Genomic DNA, 15804 nt, shown 5'->3' with positions numbered 1-15804 from the left:
ATTCCAGCCCCCAGCCTTGAGTACATCCAGGCTACCTCTGCTTCTGCTAGTCTGACTCCTCATTTCCTACCTTCTCTCCACTGCCCACATCCACAAGGCTTGTTAAGGTCCAGCTCAGGTGTACCATTCCCCCATGCACCCTTCCTGTTGGCAATACTCCATGCCATGCTGGTAGCTTCAGTCTTCAACTTCCTTTGAATTAATATTTCTAGTCATTGTAATTTTGTTTTGTTTTGTTTTTTGGACTCTGATTTCCTACTTAGTTTTCTTGCACAATTTAACCCTTTAGTATATCAGTATATTATGATAATACTACACTATTTATGATGCTGCCATTGTGATGGGTGAACCTACCATGGCAGGTCCTCACACTAGAGGGCCTCACAGAACACCTTTAGGCAAGGAAGCTCACCTGTTCGAAGGTCAGTCCATAGCCCTCAGAGATCCATCAGAGACATACCACATTCCTATTTTAGTTGCCCTGGAAGGGCTCTTTTACTAAGACTATAAAAAGATGAGCAAAACAAAAAAGAAAAAAAAGAAACAATGGTTTTAATTTATGAGCTATGGAATAAATCATATTATTAAGCATTTAATGATGCATTTAAATTATACAACAAATGGATCAAAAGTTTGTTCTCTGAGATGTTTACGGATATCATCCATAACCACAAGAAATGTTCAGTGGTCAAACAAATTCAGTAAATACTAGTGGAAGCAAACTGGTTTCCTTACTCTAGCATTTCTTGTAACATTTGCACTGAGGATCTCCCTGGGTGGGTAAGTGTTTGCTATGTTTCTATGACTGAATCGATCACAAGACCATTTTTCTGTGGAGCTCGTTCTGGTTCCCTTCCAAATCCTCCTTCATCAGGATCTTGCTTGAGCCTTTTGCAAGGGAAGGCTAAAGGGAATGTTTATTTTCTGTTCCTGACTTCCTCTGTGTTTTGTTTCCTGCTCTTACCGTGTGCAGGCTAGGTCTTCTGTTTTTTTGGAAGGTCTACCTTTGTTTTGTTTTTGTTTTTTGCACGTCTCACACTTTTTATGTTCAATGTTAAGCCACATCACAAACCTCAGTTAAGTCTAAACCTCTTTCTGCATTTGCTCAGTTTGAATTCTGATTTAGAGGTAGCCTGTGTACTGAGACTCTGGAGTCTCATAGCCTGGCTTTTGATAAGAGCTGTACTACTTACCAGGTAAGTAAACTGGGACATTTCTTAAACTCTCAGTGCCTCCTCTATATAATAGGAACAGTAATAGAACACACTTCCTAAGACTTTGTGCTTATATAGAACCTGGCCTCCAGTGAGTGCTATTAGTATTAATTGACAGAGCAGCCGTCAATGCTTCTAGTTCTCTCACTCACAGCTATTGCTGTTATCATTAGCGGTTGTGCAGTTCCATGTAGATCCTAAAGCATCAGGAAGTCTGACTCAGGACTTTTGAGTACTGCTTGCTGTACTGGCCTGAGAAAAATCTGTCTGTGCTTTGCTGGGAGAAAGAAGAGACATAGCAAGAATGAATCAACCACTGTTGTTGAGAAGAGAACAGCTTCCAAGCCGAGGGTTACCTCAAAGAATTATTCCCCATTAATTACTCCACCTCGGGGATCAGCAAATGTTTTCTGTCAAGGGCCTGATAGTAAATATTTTAAGCTTTGCATGATAGAAGGTCTCTGTGGTAACCACTCAACTCTGCCACAGTCGTGTGGAAGCAGCCTTAAGCAATGTGTAAACACATGGGCACGGCTATGTTCCAGTATAAGTAGACTTACAACATCAGAAAACTGGCTGAATTTCACCCATAGACCTTGTTCTGTGGCCTCTAGTCTCCTACCGCCAACCTTGGATTTCCCAGCCCAGTGATTTGAAGAGAGGCTCCAGGGTGGCTCTGCCCACCAACTGTGAGTGAGAAGTAGCCTCTTCTGGGAGCCAAACATGGTGAGAGAAGCCAGTCCAAGGAAACAGCCAACGAACTTTGGAAAATAGAGATCATAAGGGACAAAAACACAGTCCTGGTGGTGCTGTAAACTTCTGAATGAATGTTGCCAAAGCCTGCCCTACTGCAGGATTTTATGGTTTTATAAGCCAGTGAATTCCCATTATCATTTAAGCCAAGTTCAATCATGTGCAAACCAAAATCTTCTCCTGATACAGCATAATTATAGCTACATTAAATACATCAACAAATACTTTATGCTGGATGCTCTTAGTGTTCAATTTGTGTTTTATATTTAGTTAAAACTCTTGCTGACTTACTCAGAAAAGGAAATTTAACAACCAAAGCCCATTTCAAAATGAATTCTGAGCCATTCATCTAAAATTTTGTAGGATACTTTTGTCATTCTAAAGTGCTTGGGGACATTATCTTTCAAGTATCTATTATTCCTATTTTATTTATAAAGCTCTCTATTATCATGATTATATTGCTTTTCAGTCTTTTGTTATTTTACATAATAAAAACAACAAATTCACCCATCAGTCTATAATCCTTCAAAGTTCTCATTCTAGTTGAGAAAGACTCTTTTATAATTTGTATTTTTAAGTATTTTTATTGATTATGCTATTACAGTTTTCCCAATTTTTCCTCCTATATCCCCCTTCCATTCTGCCCCCCAACCCTCCAGCATCCCTCCCCCTTAGTTCATGTCCATGGGTTGTACATATAAGTTCTTTGAGTCCTCTGTTTCCTATACCATTTTTATCTCTCCTCATCTATTTTATGCCTACTAATTATGCTTCTTCTTCCCTGTATCTTCTCCCCCCATTCCTCCCTCCCCCCTCCCCACTGAACTCCCTCTGTGTGATGTCCATTTCTCTGATTCTGTTCCTGTTCTAGTTGTTTGCTTAGTATTTGTTTTTGCTGTTTTTCTTGTCTTTTAGGCTCACTTATTGATAGTTGTGAGTTTGTTGTCATTTTACTGTTCATATTTTTTATCTTCTTTTTCTTAGATAAATCCCTTTAACATTTCATAAAATAAGGGCTTGGTGATAATGAACTCCTTCAACTTGATCTTATCTGGGAAGCTCTTTATCTGCCCTTCCATTCTAAATGAAAGCTTTGCTGGATAGAGCAATCTTGGATGTAGTCCCTTGCCTATCATGACTTGGAATACTCCTTTCCAGCCCCTTCTTGCCTGTAAGGTTTCTTTTGAGAAATCAGCTGATAGCCTTATAGGAACTCCTTTGTAGATAACTGTCTCCTTATCTCTTATTGCTTTTAGGATTTTCTCTTTGTCTTTAATCTTGGGTAATTTAATGATGATGTGCACTGATGTGTTCCTCTTTGCTCCAACTTCTTTGGGAGTCTCTGGACTTCCTAGACTTCCTGGAAGTCTATTTCCTTCACCAGACTGGGGATGTTTTCCTTCATTATTTGTTCAAATAATTTTCCAATTTCTTGCTGTTGCTCTTCTCCTTCTGGTACCCCTATAATTCATATATTGGAATGTTTCATTTTGTCCTAGAGAATCCTCAGCCTCTCTTCATTTTTTTGGATTCTTCTTTCTTTGTTCTGATCCAGTTGGATGTTTATTTCCTCCTTTTGTTCCAAACTATTGCTTTGAATCCTGGTTTCCTTCTTGTCACTGTTGGTTCCCTGAATATTTTGCTTTATTTCATTTTGGTTATCTTTCATTTGTCCTTTCATTTTTTGACCAAGCTCAATCAGTTCTGTGAGCATTTTGATTACCATGATTTAAATTGTCCATCAGATAGGTTGGCAATCCCTTCATCGCTTAGTTCTCTTTCTGAGGTTTCGCTGTATTCTTTCATTTGGGCTATATTTGTTTGTCTTGGCATCCCTGATAGGTTGTAAGGGGGCGGGGCCTTAGGTGTTCACCCAGGCAGGGCAACTCTCTTTGCTGCACTGCCTGTCAGGAAGGGGCCAGAGAGGGAGAAATGCAGCTCGCCTGCTCGCTCCTGGCACACTTTGTAACAGACTCTTGAGTCAGACTGGAAATATCTCCCACCACGGCAACCCCTGTCATAGCCCACAGTCAGCTCTGAATCTCAGTTTCCCCTTTAAGTCAGTCCTTCTTGAGTGGCTCCCCCAAGCTTGGCAGTCAGCCCCGCCCCTCAGCAGCCCCACTGCACTTTTTCTGAGTTGGTCTGTGCCGTCTGCTTACCAGTTTGGTTATTCTGGTTGATTTTTTCTTAATTCCTTGGTTGTTGGAGTTCCATGCATTTTGACTTTCTGGAGATTTTGGTTGTTTATTGATTTTAGATTGGTTATTATCCTCCTTTTGGTTGTGCGAGGAAGCAAATGGTCTCTACCTATGCCTCCACCTTGTCCAGAACTTGAGAAAGACTCTTCTTAAGTAAAAACAGGAGAAGCATTTGCACTGCCTTTGTAAATCAACTTCTTGTAAGATTTCTTCAATGCCTCAAGTCAGCCCCAAACATAAAGCTCCAGGATGCTGTGGCCACCGTTCACTCTCTCGTCCAGAGCAGACAGCATGGTGCAGGGCACTCAGGCAGTGTCTGGGAATGTTGTCCAAGCCCTCCTAGAGGCTCTAAATTTTGAACACAAGAAATGGTAAAGGCCTTATTCTTAATATTTACCCCAAAGAGAGACTGTGCCTGTGAGGTCTTGTAGGGTATGACGTGAACTCAACCCAACAGACAGATTTCCTCCTCATGCACACTCACAGACACTCCCAGACACTCACAGACACACTCTGTGCTCATGGAATCTCCCTGACTTTGTGTCACCACTGGAAACTTTATGAGAGAACAGTCTTCACCTTGCACATTCAGTCCCACCACTGGCCAAACATCAATGGTCATCAGATCCCAGATCCCACGCGGATGATCACATTGTGCCATGAGTCAATTTTCTATGCTGTTGCAACAAGTTATCATCGATTTAGTAGCCTAAAATGACACATATTTTATCTTACTGTCCTGTAAAGCAGATGTCTGATGAGGGTCTCACTGTCCTAACAACTAGATGTCAGCTACATTCTTCTGGAGTCCCTAGGGAAGCATTTGCTCATCTTTTTGAGCTTCTAGAAGCTGCCCACAGTTTGTGGCTCATGGGTCCTTTCCTCCTCCAAACCCAGCAATGGGCAATTGAGTCATTCTCATGTCAAGTCAATCCCACTTATTTTCTGCCTCCCTCTTCCACTTTTGAAGATCATTGTAGATGATATTGGCCCACCCAGAGACTCCATCTTAAGGTCAGCAACCCTGAGGCAGCAACCTTGATGAGTAGCAACCTTAATTTCATCTGTAATCTCAACTTCCCTTTACAATGTTACCTAAACATATTTGTAAATTTCAGGGATTAGACCATGGACATCTGTGGGGGCCATTATTTTGCCTATCACAAGGAATATAGATAAGGAAAATAAGCAAATAAAATATAATTGAATGACAGATAACAATAAAAGCAATGGAGAAAAGTAAAGCAGGAGAATGCAGCAGGTATGCCAGATGTATGTATTTTATACAGGTTGATCAGAGAGGGTCTCATGATTAGAGGACATCTTAGTAAAGATTTCTAAGAGGTAAAGGAACTAGCCATACAGTGATCTTTGGGGAAGATTACCAGGAAAAAGGAATACTAAATGTCAAGACCCACAGGTAGGAACATGCAAGGAGTGGCAGAGAACCAGGAAGGAAAACTGTGCAGTGAGGTAGGGAGGGAATGAGAGCAGATGACACGGTCAGGGAGGTCATAGTGAGCATCACCTCTGACTTTGTAAGGAGGGGTTTGTTTCTTCAGTATTTTTAGAAACATTTAAAAATATTTTTATTTTTTAAAGATTTTATTCATTTATTTTTAAAGAGGGGGAGGGAGGTAGAAAGAGAGGGAGAAAAACATGAATGTGTGGTTGTCTCTTGAGCACCCCCCCATGGGGACCTGACCTGCAACCCAAGCATGTGCCCTGACTGGGAATTGAACTGGTGACCCTTTGGTCTGCAGGCCAGCACTGAACCCACTGAGCCACACCAGCCAAGTAAAAATAATTTAGATGTATAGAAGAATTGCAGAGACAATCCAGAAAGTACCCATACTTTTCACCCAGCTTCCCCTAATGTTACATGTTATATACCCAAAGAAACATTTATCAAATCTAAGTAATTAACACTGGTACAGAACTGTTTAGCAAACTGTGGACTTTCTTCATATTTCACCAGTTTTCCCACTCATGTCCTTTGTGTCTCAGGATCCCATGCAGGATTCCATGTCGGACTCAGTCATCATATTTCCTTTGTCTCCTCCAATCTGTGACAGTTTCCTATCCTTGTCTTGCTTTTCACAACCTTGACACTTTTAAAGACTACTGGTCAGGTATTTGAAAAGTGTCCCTTAATTGGGGTTTGTCTGATGTTTCATCGTGATTTAGGCTGGAGTTATGGGTTTTCAGGCAGAAGTCCACAGTGGTGAAGTGCCCTTCTCCTCCCACCACATCGCAGGGTACATTATATCACTGGTTTGCTCCTGGTGATGCTAACTTGATCACAAACACTGCGTTTCTCCACTGTGAAGTTACTGGTTCCTCCTTTCCATGCTGTCTTCAATAGAAATGAACCCACAATCAGGGGAGGAGAAGTAAGTTCCACCTCCCGGTTGAGGAATATTGAAGAATTTGTGGATCTATGTTAAAGCCACCACAGAAATTAATGAGTGTTTGGGAGGAGATACTGTGAAGCTATGAAAATATCCCGCTTCTCCTGAGAGTTCTGTCCACACAAGATGAGCACCCACCCCTGGATCTTGGCAGCAGCAAGCGGTATTCCCATGGCGGTTCCCTATTTCCTGCTGTGTTTCATATTTGAATTGTTCTGTAAGGCAGGTTTGTCCCTTCTTCTCTATTTACTTGCTCATTTATTTATCTGAGTATGGACCCATGGCTAAATATTTTGTTCTTGGGATTGCAATTCAATTCTGCCATGTTTTGTTTCTCCAGTCATTCTGGCCTTAGACATGGGGAGCAGACTGCTGCATGGTGGTTTCTGCACCATTTGGCATGCCCCGTGTTTCATAATTTTTTTTACTTTATTCTATTCTATTTTAGCATACCCTCATTTCCTGGTATGATGAAGTGCTCCAGGCTCATCCCGTATTTTTCCTGTCCCAGCCCTAGAATTGCCCATTTCTCTCAGGATCCCTGGTTCCTTTCACGGTATTAAGACACCACGATTTGGGTGCAGAGGTGTCATTGGAGAGATTCAGGTGGGGAGAGATATACTCTGACTTACAGTTTTTAAAGGATCAATTGTATGGCTGGGTTGAAAACAGCTATATGGGGCGATTGTTGTGATAGTTCAGACTCCTTGACAGTCATTCCAGAAACATGTAGAGTGAAGTATTCCAATCACTGTGAAGCAAGCTGGGTGCCCTTTGGCAAACCCCCACACAAACCACAGTTATCCTTCACTCCTCAAACTTGTACTGGGCCCTGCTGTGTCCAGGTGCTGTGACTCCTGCTGCTGACACAGATGTGCAAGTGAGGTTTCCTTCTCCCTGGGGCATCCGCAGTCTGGTACAACAATTGCAGCATAATGTGATAAGCAGGGGAGTCAAGTTTTGTAAAAGGTGAATTGTTAGTATAAAAGAACAAGTAACCTTTTATGGTGGACAGTCAGGGAAAGGAGAACACAAGGTTAAGAGGATAGTTGTGGAGTCAGATTTCCCAGGTTGGAATCTGGGTTCTACCATTTACTAGCGGATGTCTCCAAATAAATTAAGAGCCTCAGTGCCTTACATGGGGGGTCTGACAGCATCTACTTGTGGAAGAGACTATGCTGCATGCAGTGTTGTCTTCCTCCTGCACTTCCTGGTTTTCCTGCAGCTAGGAGGGGCCATGTGTCCGATTGTGGCCAATAGAATGTGAGGAAGTGATGGGATGCACCCCAGAAGCCTGGCCCCCAAACATCCCTGCAATCCTTGCAGTCCTTCATGCTCTCTCTCTGTTCTCTGCAAAAACTCCACATGTTGAGGCAGTCATGAAGGGGGCTTGTAACCCTGCACTCACTGCTGGAAGGTGAGCTGGCCAGCTGGGAACACGTGCTCCAGGTTCTGTGTAAGATCAATGAACAGTCTTGCAGCGATTCTGGGACTGTTTATTGCAATAATTGGCCTGTTCTTGGTAGCACATCACCCCAAAGGTTGTTGGGACACTGCAGTGAGAGTAAAAGCATGTGACATAGTCTCAGTAACCAATAGCCACGATTACTATTATTATTGTCATGATAGACAGGGCACACTATAGAGCTGGGGGCTTGAGGCAATTTGCTAGGTGGGTGGAAGGTGAGCGGAGTCTAGAGTTGTGAGCAGAGGGTAAAATACGACAAGTAAAGCCCTGGCTGAGTGGTTCAGTTGGTTGGAGTATCGTCGCATAAACCAAAATGTTTCGAGGATCTATCCCTGGTCAGGACACTTACCTCCATTGTGGGTTCAATAGCCAATCAGGGAATTTATGGAAGGAAACTGATCAATGTTTTTCTCTCACATCAATGTTTCTCTCTTTCTCTCTTTTCCTCTCTCCCTCTATCCCTTCCTCCTCTCTCTAAGATCAAAAAACATATCCTCTGGTGAGAATTTAAAAAAAAATAAAAATGACATCTAGACAAGTAAAGAAAGAAAAAGAGAGACGGTGAGACACAATATAAAAAGGGGACAAGGGACAAGAAACGGACGTGGGACAAAGGTGAGCCGTTGTCTGGACTGTGGACGGAGCAGCTGCCCTCAAAACGTCTGCTCGCCACCCAGTGCGGCCTCCGCAGTGCTGGCAGCGTGGCCGAGCCACCACGCCTGCTGACAGCTGCTCGGAGCCGCACTGCTGTTTCTCCCGCAGCCGTTCCAGATCCAGATGGAGAAACTAAAGGCCTGGCTTTTTCATTTGTTTGAGCCCCATGACATGATCCTTCCTGGACACTTGTTTTTACTCTCTGAAATGTGTTTCTTTTACCACCTTCCAGTCACAGGAACAGGGTAAGCAAAGGTGGGATCTGAAAGGAAGCAGAAAGCTCCACAGAGGAGAGGCCAACCAAACAAAGGACAGAGGCATTCTTTGTCTCTCTGGGCTGTGTGGAAACAAAGGGCGAATGTGTAGAACCAGGCTGGAGAGGCTGCAGAGGACGCTTTTCTTTAATGCCCCCTCTGCGCAACAGAGACATTTGTTTCTCCAGGAGCAGGGGCTTGACCTGGGGCCGTGGAACACTCTTTCTCTGTGCAATGCCAGCCGGCCTGGAAACTGAGGCAGCCCTGACCTCTTTAGCACTCTCACCTGACTGACTGGGGGGCCTCCAAACAGAGGAGATTCCTGACGCTTAAAGGGGCACTACCTATTTATCTCTTTGCTGCACTTACTCGAGTGTACTTAGCCCAAAAGCCACTGTCCTGGGGCCCCTGTAAGTGTTCTTGAGCTTCGGGGATGGGTGGTTTAAGTTCTAGGTTTTGCTTATGTGATAAAAAGGAACAACATACATGACTGGAAAATCGACACCTGCTGACCTGACTAAATCAACCTAATTTATTATACAAGTCTCATCCGACAGAAAACCACATGTTGGAAAAAGTATAGCAGTCAATGTTCCCCAGCCAAAGGGCCACCCATTCCTGAAAAACAGGACATAACTAAAACAAAGAAAGCCAGATCCAGAGAAATAAAGTCTGAATGCTTGTGAAACCTTTACAGGGAGATGTTTAGATTCCTATCCCCCAAATTCTTCTTCTGCCCCAGTCTGCCCTGCCACTTCCTTGTCTGGATGCTTTTCCAGAGCCATTCATCTAACAACAAGCATTTGGGGGCGATGCTTCGTGCTGAAGGGCCCACTTTGACCAGGCCCCAGCTACGGCACCACATTCTAAAAGAGCTGCAAGTGTATAAATTCAAGCACATTGGCCACCTTGCCTTTTTCCTGGAGAGAAAGTCATATCTATTTATGTGTATCTGTAAATCAAAACCGACTTGTCTATGCCATACTCACAGAAATTCCAAAACAAAACCCAGGCTGGCTTGGCTTGGATGAGAGCTAAGCACACAAAGAGATCTATTCACGCCTCTAGACTTGAAGAGAATCATATGGTCCAACCAAGGTCAACAAGATGATCTCAGTCTGATTTCAAAGGTTATTTTCTAAAGTTATAGCTAACAACTGCTGCTAAAAATATTTTTTAACCTTTAAAACAAACACCCAGAGATAAGAAACAAGCATTGAGGACAAGTCCCATCTGATTGGTGCTGATATCTCTTTAAGGTATGCATTTGGTGTCATATAGAAAATTGACTGTAAAGTAATTTTTTAAAAAGCCACTTATACCACAGGATTTTGCTCATACCATGCACTGTGGAAAACTCCCTGAAATGTCTTCAAATACCCATAATATTTAAATCCACATATTCCTTCCATATCTCTTGGAGTGGGGAGAATTTTGTTTCTTTTTTCTTTAGCTTCTTCTTTCTTTTCTTTTCTCTCTTTCCCTATTTTTTCTCTCTCCTATGTGCCTTTGTGGTTTTTTTCATCCCTTTTTTATAAAAGAAAGGGAGGTAGAAAGATGCTAACATTTACTGAGTACCTACTTTGATGACAAGTATTTTCCATGAGTTATTATGAACTGTAAGGATTCCCTCCTTTGCCTTGATCTGAAAAATCCTGTCAGGCTTCCAGCAAACTCATTTTTTTATCAAGTGCCGTGTTTTAAGATGTCAAAGTCCTCTGCATGGCTTAAGAGGTTCAATGGTATCTAAAAAACTGCCCCAGCCCTGGCCAGTGTGGTTCGGTTGGGTTGGCGTCATTTGGCAAAGCAAAAGGACATCAGTTCAATTCTCTGTTAGGGTACAAGCCTGGGTCGTGGGTTTGGTCCCCAGTCAGGGCACGCAGGAGAGGCAACCAATGGTTAGCACTGATGTTTCTCTGCCTCTCTTTCTCCCTTTCCCTCTCTCTAAAAAATAAATAAATAACATCTCTAAAAAATAAAAAAGCAGCCCCAACTCAGCAACGTGCATACCATACATTTTGTTTGTGATACAAAATGCACACACACACACACACACACACACACATATATATACCCCCCCACACATATACCCACACATACACACATAGTCCTGAGGAAAAGCAGTGGTCTGCATTCTTTCCCAGAGATTTCGTTCACTCTTCTCCATGTTTCTCATACCAGCCAATTCCTTTCTCTATTGCTTCATCATATTTCCTCCCAAGAAAGAATGAAAAGATTAGGCTGCAAGTATGCTTTGCCCAAATAAATTTTAAAGCAAGGAAAGTTTTACTTTTTACCAAAATGGCTTGTAAGATGCATTTGGGAAAATTAATTTTTTTCCTCGGTGAGTTCAGTGTTCACCAGGTGTTCTCCCTTGACCTTCTAATGACATAATGACTCACATGTATTTGCTCACAAAAATAAAAGAGGGGCTATCTTATCCTTATCTTATGATTAGGAAACCAGGGCACAAGAAGGTTAAGTGAAGTGCAGACCAACCGGTTGAAAATCCACCTTTTCCCAGCCACGCTTCTGCTTGTGCGGAGGGGGCTCTGGAGGGTTGGCCCACCCCCTCGCACACTGCCGCCCTTGTGCGTGCCCACGTGCTGCAGGAGCCTGTTCACAGGTGGGAATCATGGCAGCAATAAGCTCCCTGCTCTTACGGAAACTGCCCTCGCCGGTTTCATGCATATCCACTCATTTCAGGGGTGAGGAGGCTGAGGGAGAGGTTGCATAACTGAGGTATAAGTGGTCTGCACAAACTCTATCCTTGATCAAGAAAGCATCTTCTCTTTTCCAGGTAAGGTCAGGAGTCTCTAAGAGGAAGATACAGCACGTAAAATTTCCTATGTGTGCTTGGCCATGGGGCCTCTTTTTTTGGCTAGAAGCACAGGGTCATTGCTCTGCCAGACTCCTGGGAGATGCTCGTTTGGGCGATATGATGTGAACACAGTTTTTTCAGGGTGTGCATATGAGTTAGTTACCAGGCTTTTTTACCCCCTAGGAAGAAGCAGCAGCTCTGGGGATGTGGTCTGGCAGAGGATGCCTGAAGACTGCCGGCAGGCTTGAGAGGGTCCGGGCAGGTGATGCACTTGGGTGAGTGATGTAACCTCTCCCAGCCTCAGGTTTCTAATCTACAAAATGGGTATGATACCATCTGCCTTGCAGTGTTGTGGGGTCAGAGAGGAGACTAGTGTTTGGTATGGGGGTGTTTGTCAGTGGCAGCTGTTATTTGTTACTTGTTACCTCTTAAAAGGAGCAGTCTCACCTTAGGCATGTTTTTAAAATCAGTGTAGCTCATTCCTTCCTCTCTAAAACAGCAATAATGTTCATCCCCCTGAGACCACTGAGATGATGTAAAACCTCGCCCACTGCCAAGCAGTCAATGGCTTTTCAACATGTGATGTAAACACGTCCCCCAGCAGCCCTGCCCTCACCCTCGGAATGCCCCCTTCTACCCGTTTGCCCAGGTCCCGGAGAAAACGCATAGATTCCAAGGACAAGAAAGTCTCACACTGTTGAAACCTTCTTTTATTTTCTACTTGAGCTAATTCCTTTCTCCTGTGTTTGCTAAGGTTATTCACCTAGCCTCACACAGCCTGGTGAGGAGCCAGTGGTTGAATTTCCATTTTTAGAGCATAGAGCACAAAGCACACTGTGATTGAAGATCCTTCCTGACATTACTCAGACATGCACGACAACTAATGTGCTCGCAGGGCTCATAATGCACTCGCTCCCACAGCCTGAATTTCGTGCCCTCTCACGGGTGCTAATTATAGCTGACCTGACACTGGGGTAGGCAGAGTCCCTGTAATTCTATTCCGTACAGAGTGCCTGTCAGCACTCAACAGAATCAAATAGTTCTGTGGTGAATGGTCACTTTTTTTTTTTCGCCAAAGCACAAGACGATGGGTTAGGAAAAACATCCTAGATGAGAAACAATGAACCCAGTTTTGCTTGTATAAATTCCAGCCAGGTCTTGGCACAGGGAGTCAGCCCCCTGCGGCAAAGCTGATGGAAACTGGACCGCTGGCAGCTTCTCCATGACGTTCTGTTTCTGTGCATTCCCCTGCAGGGTCACAGAAAACAAATGTCTGGGCAGTTTCTCTTTCTAAACCTTCAGCAGAAGGTGTTGTTAACATTAGGTTTTATAGGCACCTATACTGTACAGAGTGGAGTGGTGAATTTTATCTGGGAGTTTTGCTATCCAGGGCAGACATTCAGCCCATACCAGCCATTTTGAGTTGTTGCAGAATCTGGCGTAAAACCATGTGCAAAATTCACAGGAGGTTTTACACATCGGGCACACATGGTAAGTAAGAGCCAGATAAGTGGAAGCAAAGACAATGTAGTCATGTGATTTGGTGGAGGATGTATGTTCTTTTTAACTCCAACTTACTAGTTTTCTGAATTAAAAGAAAATTCTGTCCCTGGCCTGGTGGCTTAGTTGAAGCATGATGCTATACGCCAAAAGGCTGTGGGTCCAAGCCTCCGTTAGGACACCTACGGAAGGCAACCCATCGATGTTTCTCTCTCACATCTCCCTCTTCCTCTCCTTCTCCTATCTCCTTTCCTCTTTCTCTAAAATCAATAAACATATCCTCAAGTGAGCATTGAAAAAAATCCTGAAAACACTATAAAGTCAGAGGTAGAATGTTCCTTTTTCTCAGGTGCAGGAATGGAGTTACTATGAACAGGATAAGGGGTAAGTTACCTTATTACAAGCCATTTCCATGTGACATTTTGCTATATTTGAAGAATGTTTAAGAATGTTGAATCCTGGACATTTTATGTGCAACTGGTGCCCTCTAGTGACAGGGGAAGTCTCTAGCCATGTATTGTTTCATTTTAAAGCTAAAGAATCCCACTCTTTCTCATTTATCCTACTCCAGGTTTACAAGGAAGGAAGAGAAAAAGGAGAAGCTGGAAGGGAAGAAGGGGCTTTGGGGTGCCTTTTTAGTTCACAACACAAGTCCCAAAAGTCATACTTGGGTTTATAAAATATGAGTCTTAAATGCCTACGAGTTTCACGGTTCCCCCAGAGATAGGGACACTTATCTGCCAGGTATTTCTGGGTACCTCCCTAGTGTGGGAAATGAGTTTTTTCCACTTCCAGTAATTTAGATATGGTCAAAAAATGGCACATTTCCTCTTGGCTCTGAGAGACACTAGAATAATAAGGCAGAATTCAAATGTTTCACAATTTCTAGCCAGAATAGATAGAACATGGCCTTCTTGTGAGCTGAAATTCCTTTACCCTAGCAGAGGACCAGAAATCTCCACCTGAGAATCTTATATGTGTATCCACTGTCCAAAACCTTTCTTCTCATGAAAACAGCTCCTGGGCCTGAAGGACCATCTCTGCTGATGGTGCCATCTAGTCTGCAGGACAGAGACCACAGTCATTCTGAGCTGACATCATCACTTAGCTTTGGGACATCTTCCATTCATCTGTCCTGGTCACTGCTGCCTTCACTAATCAGGCCTTGATCATTTCCAATTGAGAATGGTTTCATCTTCCAAGTTGGCTTCTCTCTCCCCTGCTAATCCATCTTGACACTGCTACTAGCTGTTTTTCTAAACACACACACACACACACACACACACACACACACACAACTTTATGATCTGGTGGTCTCATGGAAAACTCCAATAACATAAAATGACCCCAACCTACTTCTTCAGTCTCTTCTCCTATTTCACACACACTCATCTTCCTGGGCCCAAACATGCTTTGTGCTCTATGTGGGACATCACAGAGCCCCAGCCATCCTTCATGACCTGCAAATGTCATCTCCTCCAGGAAGTTTCCCAACAACCTAACTGCTCCCACCCACGAACCCACAGCATGGGTGTCATCAGCAGTGTGAGTTCTAGGAGTCTTGCTACCACTTGCTTATACATTTGTCTCCACCGTGACCTCCACCAGAGCAAAACTCTAGGCTTGTTCTTTAAACTTTTGTTCTTTATTAATGCAATACCATAAAATACTACATACAAAAATACTGTGCACAAAATTTGCTAAAAACGGAGCACTGTAACTGAAGATGTTTTTTAATTTTTTAGTTAGTGTTGACCTATAACATTAGTTTCTGGTGTACAACATAATGATTTGATAGTTGTATTTATTGTGAAATAATCCCCACAACAATTCTAGTTAACATTCATTACTATACATAGTTATTTTTTTTCTTGTGATGAGAACTTTTAAGATCACCCTTCTAGCTACTTTCACATGCCTACAATACAGCATGGTGAACTGCTCACTGTGCTGTATGTACATTACATCTCTGCGACTTACTGATTCGTAACCAAAAGTTTGTGCCTTTGCTCACCTTGCTCATTTCATACACCTTGTGTCCTGCCTCTGGCAACCACCAGTCTGTTCTCTGAATCTCTGAGCTTGGCTTCTAAGGAGTTTTTTTCTTTTTTCTTTTTTTAAGATTCCATGTATAAGTGAGATCATATGTTACTTGTCTTTCTCTGACTCATTTCACTAAGTGTAATCAGGTTTGTTCTTTTCACATGTCCCAGATTTGCCTGGTACATAGCAACACACATACACAGGAAGGGAAAGGATGAAAAGAGGAAAGAAAGAATTTTATACAGTTTGAAGGACAGCTTCATTTTATCTATATCTCAGCAGTCAAGATAAAAGCAGCATAAAACCCAGCACCTGACAGGGCAGGGTTTGAGTCTTCCTGCCACCTCCTACTAGCTGATTACCCTGAGACAAGGAGTTAACCTTTTCGAGCCTCATTTCTTCACTGTAAAGCAGGGATAAAAGTACGTTCTATGCAAAGTGAAGACTAAGGTAGTGTATGTGAAGTGCCTAGGGGTACCTGGCAGTAA

The sequence above is a fragment of the Phyllostomus hastatus genome, unplaced genomic scaffold (genome assembly GCF_019186645.2).
Source record: "Phyllostomus hastatus isolate PE091 unplaced genomic scaffold, TTU_PhHast_1.1 phas_contig_254, whole genome shotgun sequence".
Classification (NCBI taxonomy): domain Eukaryota; kingdom Metazoa; phylum Chordata; class Mammalia; order Chiroptera; family Phyllostomidae; genus Phyllostomus; species Phyllostomus hastatus.
Note: the sequence above shows the minus strand (reverse complement) of the source record.